The sequence below is a fragment of the Aethalodelphis obliquidens genome, unplaced genomic scaffold (genome assembly GCF_003676395.1).
Source record: "Aethalodelphis obliquidens isolate GAN/ISIS:26980383/991018 unplaced genomic scaffold, ASM367639v1 scaffold4, whole genome shotgun sequence".
Lineage (NCBI taxonomy): Eukaryota > Metazoa > Chordata > Mammalia > Artiodactyla > Delphinidae > Aethalodelphis > Aethalodelphis obliquidens.
The window spans coordinates 12,587,461-12,599,964 of NW_020837948.1; the positions used below are offsets into that span (position 1 = coordinate 12,587,461).

Consider the following 12,504-nt stretch of genomic DNA (forward strand, 5'->3'; position numbering starts at 1 on the left):
CTCCCTCCCTCTCTCTCTCTCTCCCTCTCTCCCTCTCTCTTTCTCTCTCTCTCCCCCCTCTCCCTCTCTCTCCCTCTCTCTCCCCCTCTCCCTCTCTCTCCCCCTCTCCCCCCTCTCTCTCTCCCTCTCCCTGCCTCCCTCCCTCCCTCCCTCTCTCTCTCTCTCTCTCTCTCTCCCTCCCTCTCTCCCTCTCTCTCTTTCTCTCTCTCTCTCTCCCCCACTCTCTCCCTCTCTCTCCCTCTCTCCTTCTCTCTCTCCCTCTCTCTCTCTCTCTCTCTCTCTCTCTCTCTCTCTCTCTCTCTCTCGCATGCTCTTCCCCTCTCTCTCTTTCCAGACCAAGAGGAAAGAAATCCAAGCAAGCTATGAGAGAATATACAACCAGATAAGCTTTAAAAATGGGTGATGGACAGAGATAACACAATGAAACATGAACTGACGATTCCATTTGCTTAGATTCTGCCTCATCATCTGCTCTTAACGTGATAGACAGCGATGATCATAAAGGAGACCAGTGCTAAACCAAGAAGGCACGAATAACCCCAGAATTACACCCTGGGGGGCAAAAAACTGAGTAGATGCCTTCACAAGCAACCATCTGCCTCATTAACAGTAGTGGAAGCAAAGAGTAATTCTGGGTTGTGAGCTTTCCCCAGATGAATGGCGCTAGTAACTTAGGTCCCTGCTGTGTCTCTGTTTCTTCATTCACAAACACACACACACACACACACACACACATGCACGCAAAGAGAAATTTCATAATCTATGCCTTAACTGATTAACAATTACAAAATAAGAAATATGACTATACTATAATTGAATTGTCACCAGCAGTATAAGAGGGCAATGCCAAAATTTCCTTGTACTTATAATGAGTTTTCTTCTTATATTAAATGTCTTTTTTTTCACCAAGCTTATGCCAATTACTCCTGACTTGTCTCTTTGACTAATGGGGAATAACTGATCCCCACTTTCTTTCTAACATTCACACCTGCCCAAGTACTGTTATTTTTCAGTCTTCCTGCTTTTTCCCAGAAAGCAGCTAACACTCTTGATTTTAGAAAGAATCTTTTAAAATTTATTACTATTTCAAGAGATTTCTGAATCCTGGCCCACTTGACTTGCTGTTATTTTAAAAAAATGAAATGTTTAAAACTCGAGAATGCTTTATGCCTTCAGGGTAACTGGCACCAATGAGCTAGTTCAAGCTGATATATATATATATATTCTTTCTCTGCTTTAATTTTTTAAACATGAGTTAGCCACTGAGAGTTTGTATAGAGTTATGAGAAGATGGTCGGGGGCTTAAGGTGTGGTCAAAATGTGGATGTCAGAGAAGACTGGCACCTCTTATATCTGCTGAATAATTGTCATGAAAGGGTTGCTATGAGGACTAATAAGGGCGGAGCAGGAACTGTAGAAATAGAACCTCACACAAGAATTATAGAAAAGAACCCTGTCCAGAACGAGAGAGCCCAGCACACGGCATAGGCCTTGGGTCCAGCCTCAGAGGCCATTCCTCCAGCATGCTCAGAACTCCTGGCCCTGACACGGGTGTCTTCTCTGTGGAGGACACCTTCCCTCAGCAGACAGGAGTCATGCAGATTTAGCTTGGTTCAAGGGGGAGACAGGCTGGTTCCTGAAAGCACAAGGGGATGACTATCAGGTTTACCAAGAGGGTCCATCTTCCCTCGGCAGCCAGAGGACACGATTTCCCTGGCACAAGGTGAGGAGAAGGACGGGTGAGCCAGCTCCTTCAGGGGTAAAGAAGGCATTATCCAGCTACTCCAGCCAACAACTCACGCAGGATTCACAAAGTAGGAGAAGACCCTAGAGACTTCTTGCCTAAATATCTAACCATAAGCTCATACTGTGTTCATAGGCTCTGGAATAATTGCTCTGCTTTTTGCTTCATTTTGCCTGAACAGCCTCAGCACTCATGAAATACCTACAATATGGGGTGAAAACCTGCACAGAGGCATAATGGATTAGCCACAAACAATGCCTTTGCCAACTGCAAATTTTCCCATTTTCTTCAAGCTGCTTACAGAAAAAACTGCTTTATTAATTATTCTAACCATTTGCCAATTACTTAGGTTTTAAGGGGGCTTTTATGTGCTTTAAAAACACATTTATGTTAAATCCCAGCGTAAATGAAGCACAGAAATAAACAGCAATGCTGTCATGTGAGATCATAGTTAATGGCGATAATGGTTCTTCCCCCACTTCTGCTATTTCACTCTGAGGATGTTAAACAGTTATCAAGATCGTCTTCCCTTCCAGGGCTCAAGGACAGATTTAATTTTGTACAATGCTCAGACTTGATGGCTAATAGCAATAATGCTAGCACAAACATCTGGACTCACTACAGGAAATCCTTTCCCTCATTTTGAGAGTCTGACGCTAACTTGAGTGAAAGGTGGGTAAGAGCTTCCATGCCTCAGCCACCAACGGAGAACTGCAATAGAAAGGTGTTCTGAGAAGGAAGGAGAGACTGACAAGAAATGAGAACTAACCTTCAGAGAACAATCTCCTGCCATCAAAGTGAGATTCCACATGAAGTTTTGTTTTTTGTTTTTTAATGCAGATTCTGATTCAGTCCATCCAGGACTGGGGCTGAGACTGCATTTCGTTTGTTTGTTTGTTTGTTTGTTTTTTCAATATTTATTTATTTATGTGGCTGCACTGGGTCTTAGTTGCGGCATGCAGGATCTTAGCTGCAGCATGCGGGATCTAGTTCCCCGACCAGGGATCGAACCTGGGCCCCCTGCATTGGGAGCACGGAGTCTTAACCACTGGACCACCAGGGAAGTCCCCACATGGAGTTTTTATATTCAGAAAATGCTAGGGCAAGATATTTAGAAGACAGGGTTTTTAATCTTTTTCTAAAAAATATTTATTTATTTGGCTGCCTTGGGTCCTAGCTGCGGCACACAGGATCATCAGGATCATCGTTGTGGCATGTGGGATCTTTCATTGTGGTGGGCGGGCCCTTTGTTGCGGCATGCAGGCTTCTCTCTAGTTGTGGCGTGTGGGCTCTAAAGCACGTGGGCTCAGTAGCTGCAGCACGCAAGTTTAGTTGCCCTGCAGCAGGTGGGATCTTAGCTCCCTGACCAGGGATCAAACCTGTATCCCTTGCATTGGAAGGCAGATTCTTAATCACTAGACCACTAGGGAAGTCCCATCTTTTTTTTTTTTTTTTTTTAAGCAACTCACAAACACTCCTAATTTAGCTAAAGTCATGCACATACCTTAAAAAGGCTGACAGTACAAAGTGAAGTGGAAGGTTTTTAATAATTGTATTTGAAACCCTGGTCCTAGCCCAATAAGATGGAGATAAGGTTGACCCAAACCCCCATGCTGGAGACTGTGGAAATCCAATAGTTCTCTGAGTATCTAGGTGTGGGGGGATTTACAGTCACAGAAGTACTTCTGTTCAGCTTTCCAGCCTCTATTGAATTGTTCTCTGTGAGGTCTCCTGTGTTTACACCCTTGGTGTCCATCACCCTAACATGGGACCCAAATCCTTCTCCATGACTCCACTTGTCATGTGCTCTCTCCCCTTTACCTCCAAAGCATCAACAAACACAGGTACCAGAACTTTCAACAGAAAGGTGGGAGCCAACACATGGATACAATGGGGGAGATGTTATGCAGGCTGCTACATTTTACACTGTAAGAAAAGCACCTGAAAACCCTGAATTACTCCTTTCTGCCATCCTAGCACCATCGATTTCTTACTGGCTGTATCCACCCTAGCCATTTAACCTCCCACCGTTTTGTTAATCCTTCCCGCCTCCTCATCCCTGTTATGGGATGAATTACGTCCCCCCAAAGACACATTCAAGTCCTAAGCCCTAGTATCTGTGGATGTGACTTTATTTAGAAATACGGTTTTTGCAGATGTAGTCAAGTTAAGACGAAGTCATTAGGATGGCCCCTAATCCAATATAACTGATGTCCTTATGAGAAGAGGAGAAGAGGCACAGAGAAGCATGGCGAGAATGCCATGTGACCACAGAGCCAGGGAGTGGAGTGATACGGCTGCAAACCAAGACACACCCAGGATGGCCAGCCACCACCAGAAGCTAGGAAGAGGCAAGGAAAGATTCTACCCACAGCTTCTTAGAGGAAACATGGCCCTGCTGACACCTTGATTTCAGAATTCTAGCCTCCCAAACTGTGAGAGAATAAATGTCTGATACTTTAAGCCCCCACTTTGTTATGGCAGCCCTAGGAAACTAATACAATACCTGCCTCTTCCTTCTTTCTCCCTCCCTCCCACTTTCTCCGCAGAGATATTTAGCATCTCTTATGATCTTGACATCTATGCTCAGATCCTCAAATTTGCCCACCAGCAGCTGATGCATGTATTTTCCTATTCAAGGATAGTTCCATCCCTAAGAGATATCCTGGTGCCAGAGGTTAAGAAAATATTTTTTTCTCCACTATCTCTAGTGTATTGAGATTGTAAAAACAAATAATCTGAAGTGCCCAAATCAGATTTGGAGGTCAAAACTCCACAAATCAGCTGTTGCTCTTGATCAAATAAGCCGACTCTTGCTTCATCACCATTGACAGCTTCCCGTGGTCAATAGAGAGGAAGATCCTCCTGCTTTTCAGAGCCTAGAAAGCTGGTGTGAACTGGCCTCTGCCCCCCTGCGCCTCATCCTGGACTGCTCCCCAGCGTCTGCTCTTGGCTCTGACAACACTGGCTTCTTTCACTTCCTCCTTTTCAACACATACTCCCTCCGCCCTCAGACCATTGACTCTGCCGCTCCTGCTGCCTGGAATTCTTTTTCTCCGGACCCCTGCCCCAGCCGCTCTCTGAGCAGCTGCCTAATCATCCTCTGATCTTGCTCAACTGTCACGTTCTCTGCGAGGCCTTTCCTGACACCCCAGGACTGAGTCACATCCCACCAATTACAGACCCTTATGGCACCCACTGCTTTTCCTTACTAATGTTTATTAGCTTTTAATCATAATAGAAACTCTTTTAATTGAGCTCCTCTGGGAAATTAACTGATGTTTTCAGCTCCATCTGGAAAATGTATTGACTGATTGCCAGAGTATGATAAATGCTTGTGACTTCTGCCACCTAATACCCTCATCACTTCCACCCCACCAGCTGAGCTCTAGCCTTACTAAGAGAGGGTTGTTTTTGTTCCCAAACCTGTTTATGGCAGTTGAACTTGTTTACTGTAATTATATAGTTTAATTAAATATCACATAAACTGATTGAATATGAGCATAAAAAGAGAGTCACTGTTTCTAGGAAAACTTAAGTTCAATGCTATGAAAAAACTTGAAAAAGCTGGAGAAAAAATTGCTCTTAAACTGTAGGCAAGACAAGTATAAAAGATTGAGGAAAAATAATAAAAATCTAAATGAGCTCAAATTACTTCACAAGTGTCTTTAAGTTCTCCCTCTACTTTAAAGTGTCTAAAACTGAAAATTATAGATGATATACATTTTGAGTGGGCTTTATGCAAGAAAGATAATGTAAACCTTCAGTTACCAGACTGATCCTCAAAGAAAGCACCTTGGTCCCACCAAATTTGGCAAATAAATTTTCATTTATGTGTTTTAAGTAAAAACTAAAATTGTTATATATACATAAACATACATACACACACACATATACCCCTATGCACATTTTAATGATTTTCCATTCTACCTGCATTTTCCAATCACCTCATCAGCTACCAGTCTCCCTCTCATTGGATAAAGGGACTTCTACAGTAAAGATCAGTAAATATTTACTGATGTGATCATTTGATTATAGATTTGACTGTGAGTTCCATTACACAAAGGGGCATGTCTACCGGGTTCAACCCCAGAGTTCTAGCGCCTAGCACTGGAATGTACATACTCAGTAAGCATTACTCTCAATAAATGAATGAAAGATAATTTCCCTTTACTTTGTGTTGTGCAGACATAGTAGATAATATAGCAAAATATTTAAGCAGATTTCTGAAAGGTGCTGAAAGCAGTGGAAAAAATTATCCCTCAGAACTCTTCTGAGCAGTAAGTGTTAACTTCAACCCTGTGGAAGATTGTTCTTCCACAGAGTGTGGGGACGTGTTTCTTTCTGACTGATGGGCTGGCTGCCCTGTTTTGTCTGAACAGGACTCCCTGGATAGTCGTGGATCTGAAGCAGGGAATGAAGGAAGCACTTTTTCCTCTTCTCTCCTCTCTTTATGCTGTGAGAAATCTATCCTCCTCCATGATCCAGGCTTAGTGAACATAACAGATGGGTTTAATCCATAAAAATGAAAAACTTTTCCCATTTCAACTCCATTTCCTGCTCCTCTAAGTAAAACAAAGCTTTCCCTGAGGAAATGATGTAAATGCACTCAAATGTTCTTAAAAGATGCCACATAGCACAAAATATTGCTATACACTAAACCACGAGTTTTTCATTTACATTTAAAAAGAAATATGAGTGTGGTAGTGGAAAAAATACAGATTGGAATTAGGACATGCTTTCACTGTGATCTCCCTCCCCAAAGCATCAATTTCCTTGTCTGGAAAATGGTCTTGGTAAAAATACACACCCTACCTATGTTACAGCATTCCTGTGAAGGATCAAAATAAATAACATACATGAAAACTTCTAAAATACTACAAAAGGTAAAGTACATTTTTCCTGTCACTGTTACTACAAGGTCCCCACACCAGATTTCCTCAGCAGCTTCAGTCTCTGCCCTTCTCTGCCTGGCAGGGTACACACAACTCATTGCCTTTCGCACAGACACAGGCCATCTTCTGTTACTGCACTTGAGAAGATGCTGGAGTCTACTGATTTCGGGGTAGACAGTCAGGTCCTGCTCCAGCAAACCTTCTGGGGAAATCCATGGAACACTCAACCTGTAACTCCTCCCATAGTCTTTTCAAGACAGATATAGAGAGAGAGCATGAGTCAAGGCCCCTGTAAAAACCATAATTTCATTGCCAGTATGGGTTTAAACAGCTTTGGTATCCATCTGTAAAATGTCATTCCTGTTGGTTCTATCCTAGTAGTTCCAACAATAGAAAATTACAAATTCACCTCCCTCAATAAAATGTATTAAGTCTGCAGTCTCTGTATAATATATGTGCACTCAAGCTACACTAATTTATTCTACAATTACTTTTATTTTTTAGCATTTTTATTTGGCTCTTATGCTACATAATTAATGGTGTTTACATGGAAAGTTTCTCTAATGTAAATGGCATAAGTGGATTATTGAGAAAGCCTTAAAACAAATAAACATTTTTCTCCTTTTAAAATTTTCTTCACTCTCCTCTGAATGTCTGGCACAAGAGCAGAGTTTTTTAAATGTCAAGGGGAATATAGAAATCAGGCTACTGAGATCCATTCTCCCCTGGTAAGACAGACTTGTAATTCTGTTTCCTGTAATGGTTGGCCTGGGGGAGTCAACAGCGACCCCACTGACCCAACACATCCAGACTCAGAAGCCAGTCTTTTCTTTGGGAGGTTGCCACTGTTTTTCTCATGACCTTAAACATAACACAATATCTGGTCCCTACAGATGACTTCCCACAGAGTTTGCGGTACTGGGGATGAGACGTTCATGAGATAAACAAATAAGCTCACTATAAAGACCAGAAAAAAAACAGGGAAGGAAACCTACCAGGCTTCTAAATACCTCCACCATCATGATCGTATCACCCAGTTGGGGCAATTACTGGGGCTGTCGCTCCTAGTCAAAGTTCATACTGCATGTTTCTTCAGTGGCAGCACAGGGCCAGGTTACTGTAAAATAGAGTTGGCATGAATGACAGTCATTAACTGTCAGGACATACATTATTTTTCTAAGGTGTTCTCAAGAGAAAGTGTTAACAACAAAAGCCATTTCTTTGCTCCTGCTCTCTAAGAGGCAAGGCCTAGCAGGAGGGAGTGAAGATGGCTCACTCCTCACCACACGTCCAGCCCTTAGGAGGTCTTGAAGGCAGCCTCGCTCCAGGTCATCGCTGGAAGAACAGGTAATGTGTTTTCTAAAGTACCCTTGGAGTTAACTCAGGAGTTGCGGACCAGGCTCTACAAGCAGGCTTCCTCTAAAGCAGGCTTCTGTCTCAGAACTGACAGCAAAGCTTGCAGGGCCTTGAGATCTAAGAGACAACTCAACCCATGTGAGTTCTGAACGGATGTTCCAGAACACAGAGATCCTTGCACTAGTCCTATCCAGATTCCAAGAGCATAGCTTGGAATTAGAGTCCAGACCTAGAGGACAAGATGGAGATCAAGTGCCTATGACAAGCCCATTCTGAGTGAACAAAATTGCACAAGACCCATGGCTACACTAAGACATTCATATTCTCTCTTTTTAAAAAAAAAAAATTTATTTATTTATTTGGCTGCACTGGATCTTAGTTTCGGCACTTGGGATCTTCATTGTGGTGTGCAGGATCTTTAGTTGCAGCATATGCAATCTATTTCCCTGACCAGGGATCGAACCCAGGCCCCCTGCGTTGGGAGTGGGGAGTCTTAACCACTGGACCGCCAGGGAAGTCCCAAGACCTTCATTTTCTCTTAAGACTCTTACTTTTCACATCATGTGAACCATATTAAAATCTATATACATCTCACACTTCATAATTTTGCTATGTAAGATTTTATAATTTTGCTTTTGAAATAATTTAGCTAAAGTAACTAAAATATGCTATGATTTCTCAACACTCATCATGTATATTTAAGAACTCTCCCTCAGGAAGAGCATCTCATCTAAAAACTGTTTTCAAATATAACGGAATTGTTTTGAACACTGAATCCAGCAATTAATATAGCTAACGCAGTATTACAGTTTGTAACCATTAATAAATGTTTACTAATTTTTATTTTATTTTATTTTTTGCAGTACGTTGGCCTCTCACTGTTGTGGCCTCTCCCGTTGCGGAGCACAGGCTCCGGACGCTCAGGCTCAGTGTCCATGGCTCACGGGCCCAGCCGCTCCGCGGCACGTGGGATCCTCCCGGATCGGGGCATGAACCCGCGTCCCCCGCATCGGCAGGCGGACTCTCAACCACTGCACCACCAGGGAAGCCCAATGTTTATTAATTTTGCTTTGGCAGATTTTTTTTTTAATTTTGGAGACAACAATTTTTCCTGGTCAGACTTCAGACATTTTCCCAAGCTTAGCTCATATGCCCAGCACTGTGAGTCTTAACACCTAGAGGTAAACTGGTCCTCTGGGCTCGCAGCACTCAGCCAAGCTCTCCCAAAGTGATTGGGCATCGATTACAGTGAGTTCTCAGGGATGCCCAGCCATTTCATGGGACTTCCACCCTCAATTAAAACAATCATGAGGAGGTCTGAACAATCCAAGAAATTCTTACTAATTAAATTCAAATTCTGAAAATTTGTGAATTTTTGGCTCTTTGGAGAAATTTACCAGTAACCAATGCTAAAAACCTTCACTGGTGGCCTTGGGTGGAGGTGGAGTCATTCTTCTCGTTCAGTGGATGAAATCAGGTGTCATAAATCCAATTTACAGTATTTCCATTCTCCAACAAGAAATGAGATTTGGAAGCTGATTTGGAGTTGCATTTCTAGGAAGCTTTTCTATCACTCCACAAAGTTATGCATGTACCACCAAGGTGTTTATAACTAGACCCAAGATAACTTCTTTAAAGATAACATACCAGCAACTGTTAGGTGGAGCATAATTTGTCGATTGATTTTTTTTTCTTTTTTAAATTTTTTTCAGATAAATTAGGTCTTATCAAAGTGTATCAACTCCAAAATAATCATAGGTAGTCTGTTGACAGTCACAAAATCCCCTCTTTTGTTAGCACATGTTGAAGTGATAAAGTTAGAATTTGAAAACTCTACTTTCTAGATGTGCCCTCTAAAAGTTATCACATAACCAATGTGGTTTGTTTAGGGGATTCATTCCTGACCTTGGTTTGTTTTGTATCTTCTCTTAAAGCATTGAATACATACTGAGTGCATAGGGGTAAGCTCAGGGATACCGACATCAGACTGCCTGGGGTGGAATCTCAACTCTGCCATTTTCTAGTTCTGAGAACTAGGGCAAGCTACTAAGCCTCCATTTCTTCTTCTGTAAAATGGTACTAACAATACTTAATAGGCTTATTCTCAGGATTAATCAAGTTATGAACGTAAAGCTGATGGTGAGCAATCAATAAGTGTTAGTTTTGAGTATTACTCATTATTTTCTCACACCTGATGCTCGTTATTAATGGTTCCCAAACATGCCAGGTCACTTTTCCGTGGACTTTTTTTTTAAAACAGTGTGGCCTTGGTTCTTGTATCTCTCTTTTCATGCGTAACAGCCCAAGCGCGGCCACCCTTCAGAGGGACGATCGGCTCAGACCTGGGATCCGCTGATGCCAGCCCGAGCGGCTGGGGGCCGGGGCGGAAGTGCGGGGCGGGCGCCTGGCGGCCGGGGCGGAAGTACCGGCGCACAGCGGAAGCGGCGACCCGAGCAGCCGAAGCTCAGGTGGGTGCCGGAGGTCGGGTGCCGGCAGTTGGGCGCTCGCGGGGTCCCCCCTGGAGTCTGCACGCGGGCTGGAGAGGGGGGCACGGAAGCCCCACACTGTGCCGCACGCTGCCGATTTCGATTGTCACTACAGGAAATTTAATTAAACCGGGAGCCATAAATCCGTGAACCTCTGGGGGCAAATTATAAGCGTGAGTGTGTGTGTGTGTGCGCGCGCGCGCGCGATGGCGCTCTGGGAAGTGAACAGAATCACGGGTGGAAAAGGTAGCTTTTTAAGAGGAAGCAGAAAACATCACAACTTCATGCTTCTTCCGTGATTCACAGATGCCCTGCCTCGGATTTATTCGAGTTTTATGAAGTGGTAGTATAATCTCGACTGGCTGAGATGACTGCCTTTTTAAATAAATATTTTTGAGCAACCATGTTGACCTTTAATTGAGGGCTGAAAGGTTTAATCGTGGGTGCTGGCAGGAGCACTGTGAGTCCTGGGGCTCTCTGGACTTCCAGTCTGCCTTTGTTGGGCAAAAGCAGCCCTCTGGGTGCTGAACCATGAGAGAATAAATCAGAGACTGTACAGTTCTCAAATACTTAGCCTTGTCAGTCACCCCTGACAAATATCCCTCATACAATTTTTTTAACTAAGTCCAGAGTTACAAAAAGTCCCTACTAAATTGCTACTAACATGAATAGGCAAGTGTCTGTTTCTAAGGCTGTTCTGTTGAAGAACAAGGAGTTTTTTGCCTGGCAGATCTTTATTCTTGTTTCTTAACAGAAAGTATTTTACGTCGTACTTTATATTTTGGAGCACTTAAATCCACAGTATGGCCCAGCTAAACCCCAAGGTTCTCAGCTCCTCCAGGACAGGGATAGTGTCTAAGATCTGTTATGCCCCCCACACTTTCTAGCACATTCCCCAGCATAAGCACGTCTCCTTAACCACACATTACCTTGGTTAGGCAGCCATGAGAGCCATGTCTCAGTGTGGGACTGCTAAAGATGAAGTGGCTATTAGAGGCCACAGTCTTCTCATTTACTAATTATCTCAGGAATACTGTGTGAAAATGCTTATGAAGCTGTCTACCAATATTTACAGCTGTATGCACTGAGATTTAAAACACTTGGAAAAAGAGGTGTGCCCTGGAAATACTGAGTGGTTATAGTAATATTGGGGGTAAGGCAGAACTAATCATGGTTCTGTGTGAAATGTCGTAGCCTAATAACCTGGGTCCTGTTCTGCTGAGGAATTGCCTGGAACCAAAAAGGTCCTGTTGTGAAAATTAAGGTTGGCGGGGCTAGTGTTTTAGAAAGGCAGACTCTGCAGAGTTTCTTTCTTCGTGCTTATTGTGGTCAGTAGTAGCTACCTGCCAAGGAAGGATCAATATTTTTATGTCTCCTTTATCGGAGGAAAATATGGCTATGTGGTTTCCTTTAGATGGATTGATGGCAGGTAAGGAAATAGAGAGGAGGATTTTCCAACTTGGGAATTTATTGGACTGTATTTCTATTTTATTCCAGATGCCTGGTTCTCACGGACTTTTAAGTACCCAGAGGCAATGTGGAAGTATGCCTTCAAAATAAGGGTTTTTTTATTATTAAGGTTTTTGTATTTCACAACATGTGCATACTCCAGCTGGCTGATGCATTTAGTTACTCTAATGCCAGGGCTCAGGGTTTCACACGTAGCAGGACCTTGAAGAGATCTGGTACAAGTAGTACTTTTTTTTTTTTATGTTCCTTATTTTAAATCTAATTTTGCCACTGCTTTATTCAAGGAGTGTACATCAGAGGAAGCCAAAAGCCAGCTGGAATAGTTCCTGCATGCAGTTTTAATATTGTTTGCAATTATTTTGAAGGGGAGAAACTATCTGGATCCAGGGATGTGTAGCTACACAGGTAGCAGGGACTACGTGAGCTTCCTTCATCCTTCCCGTAGTATCACATAGCAAGTTTGAGAGACAAAATTATTTGAGGAAGAATATGCAAAGTGAAAGGTTTGGGCTAAGTTTCACGTAGATATTATTCCACATCCCTACCTTCCCAT

The 12,504-nt window shown here is 42.9% G+C and overlaps 2 protein-coding genes and 1 non-coding gene across 4 annotated transcripts in view; 1 reads left to right on the forward strand and 2 right to left on the reverse strand.

Annotated features, from left to right (window-relative positions):
• The window catches only part of MEGF10 (multiple EGF like domains 10), a 366,625-nt gene that overhangs the window by 313,620 nt on the left and 40,501 nt on the right, over nucleotides 1–12,504 (reverse strand). The gene's annotated exons all lie outside the window — the stretch shown is intronic.
• Nucleotides 2,735–2,807, reverse strand: TRNAW-CCA (transfer RNA tryptophan (anticodon CCA)). Its single transcript has one exon. It is a non-coding gene; the product is annotated as a tRNA-Trp (tRNA).
• The window catches only part of CUNH5orf63 (chromosome unknown C5orf63 homolog), a 28,093-nt gene continuing 25,964 nt past the window's right edge, over nucleotides 10,376–12,504 (forward strand). Inside the window, exon 1 of one of the 2 annotated variants that reach the window (XM_027098851.1) lies at nucleotides 10,376–10,463. The gene's annotated coding sequence lies outside the window, so the exon portion shown is untranslated. Of the gene's footprint in view, nucleotides 10,464–10,497; nucleotides 10,655–12,504 lie in introns of those variants that run through there. The other variant, XM_027098861.1, reaches the window with a different exon arrangement.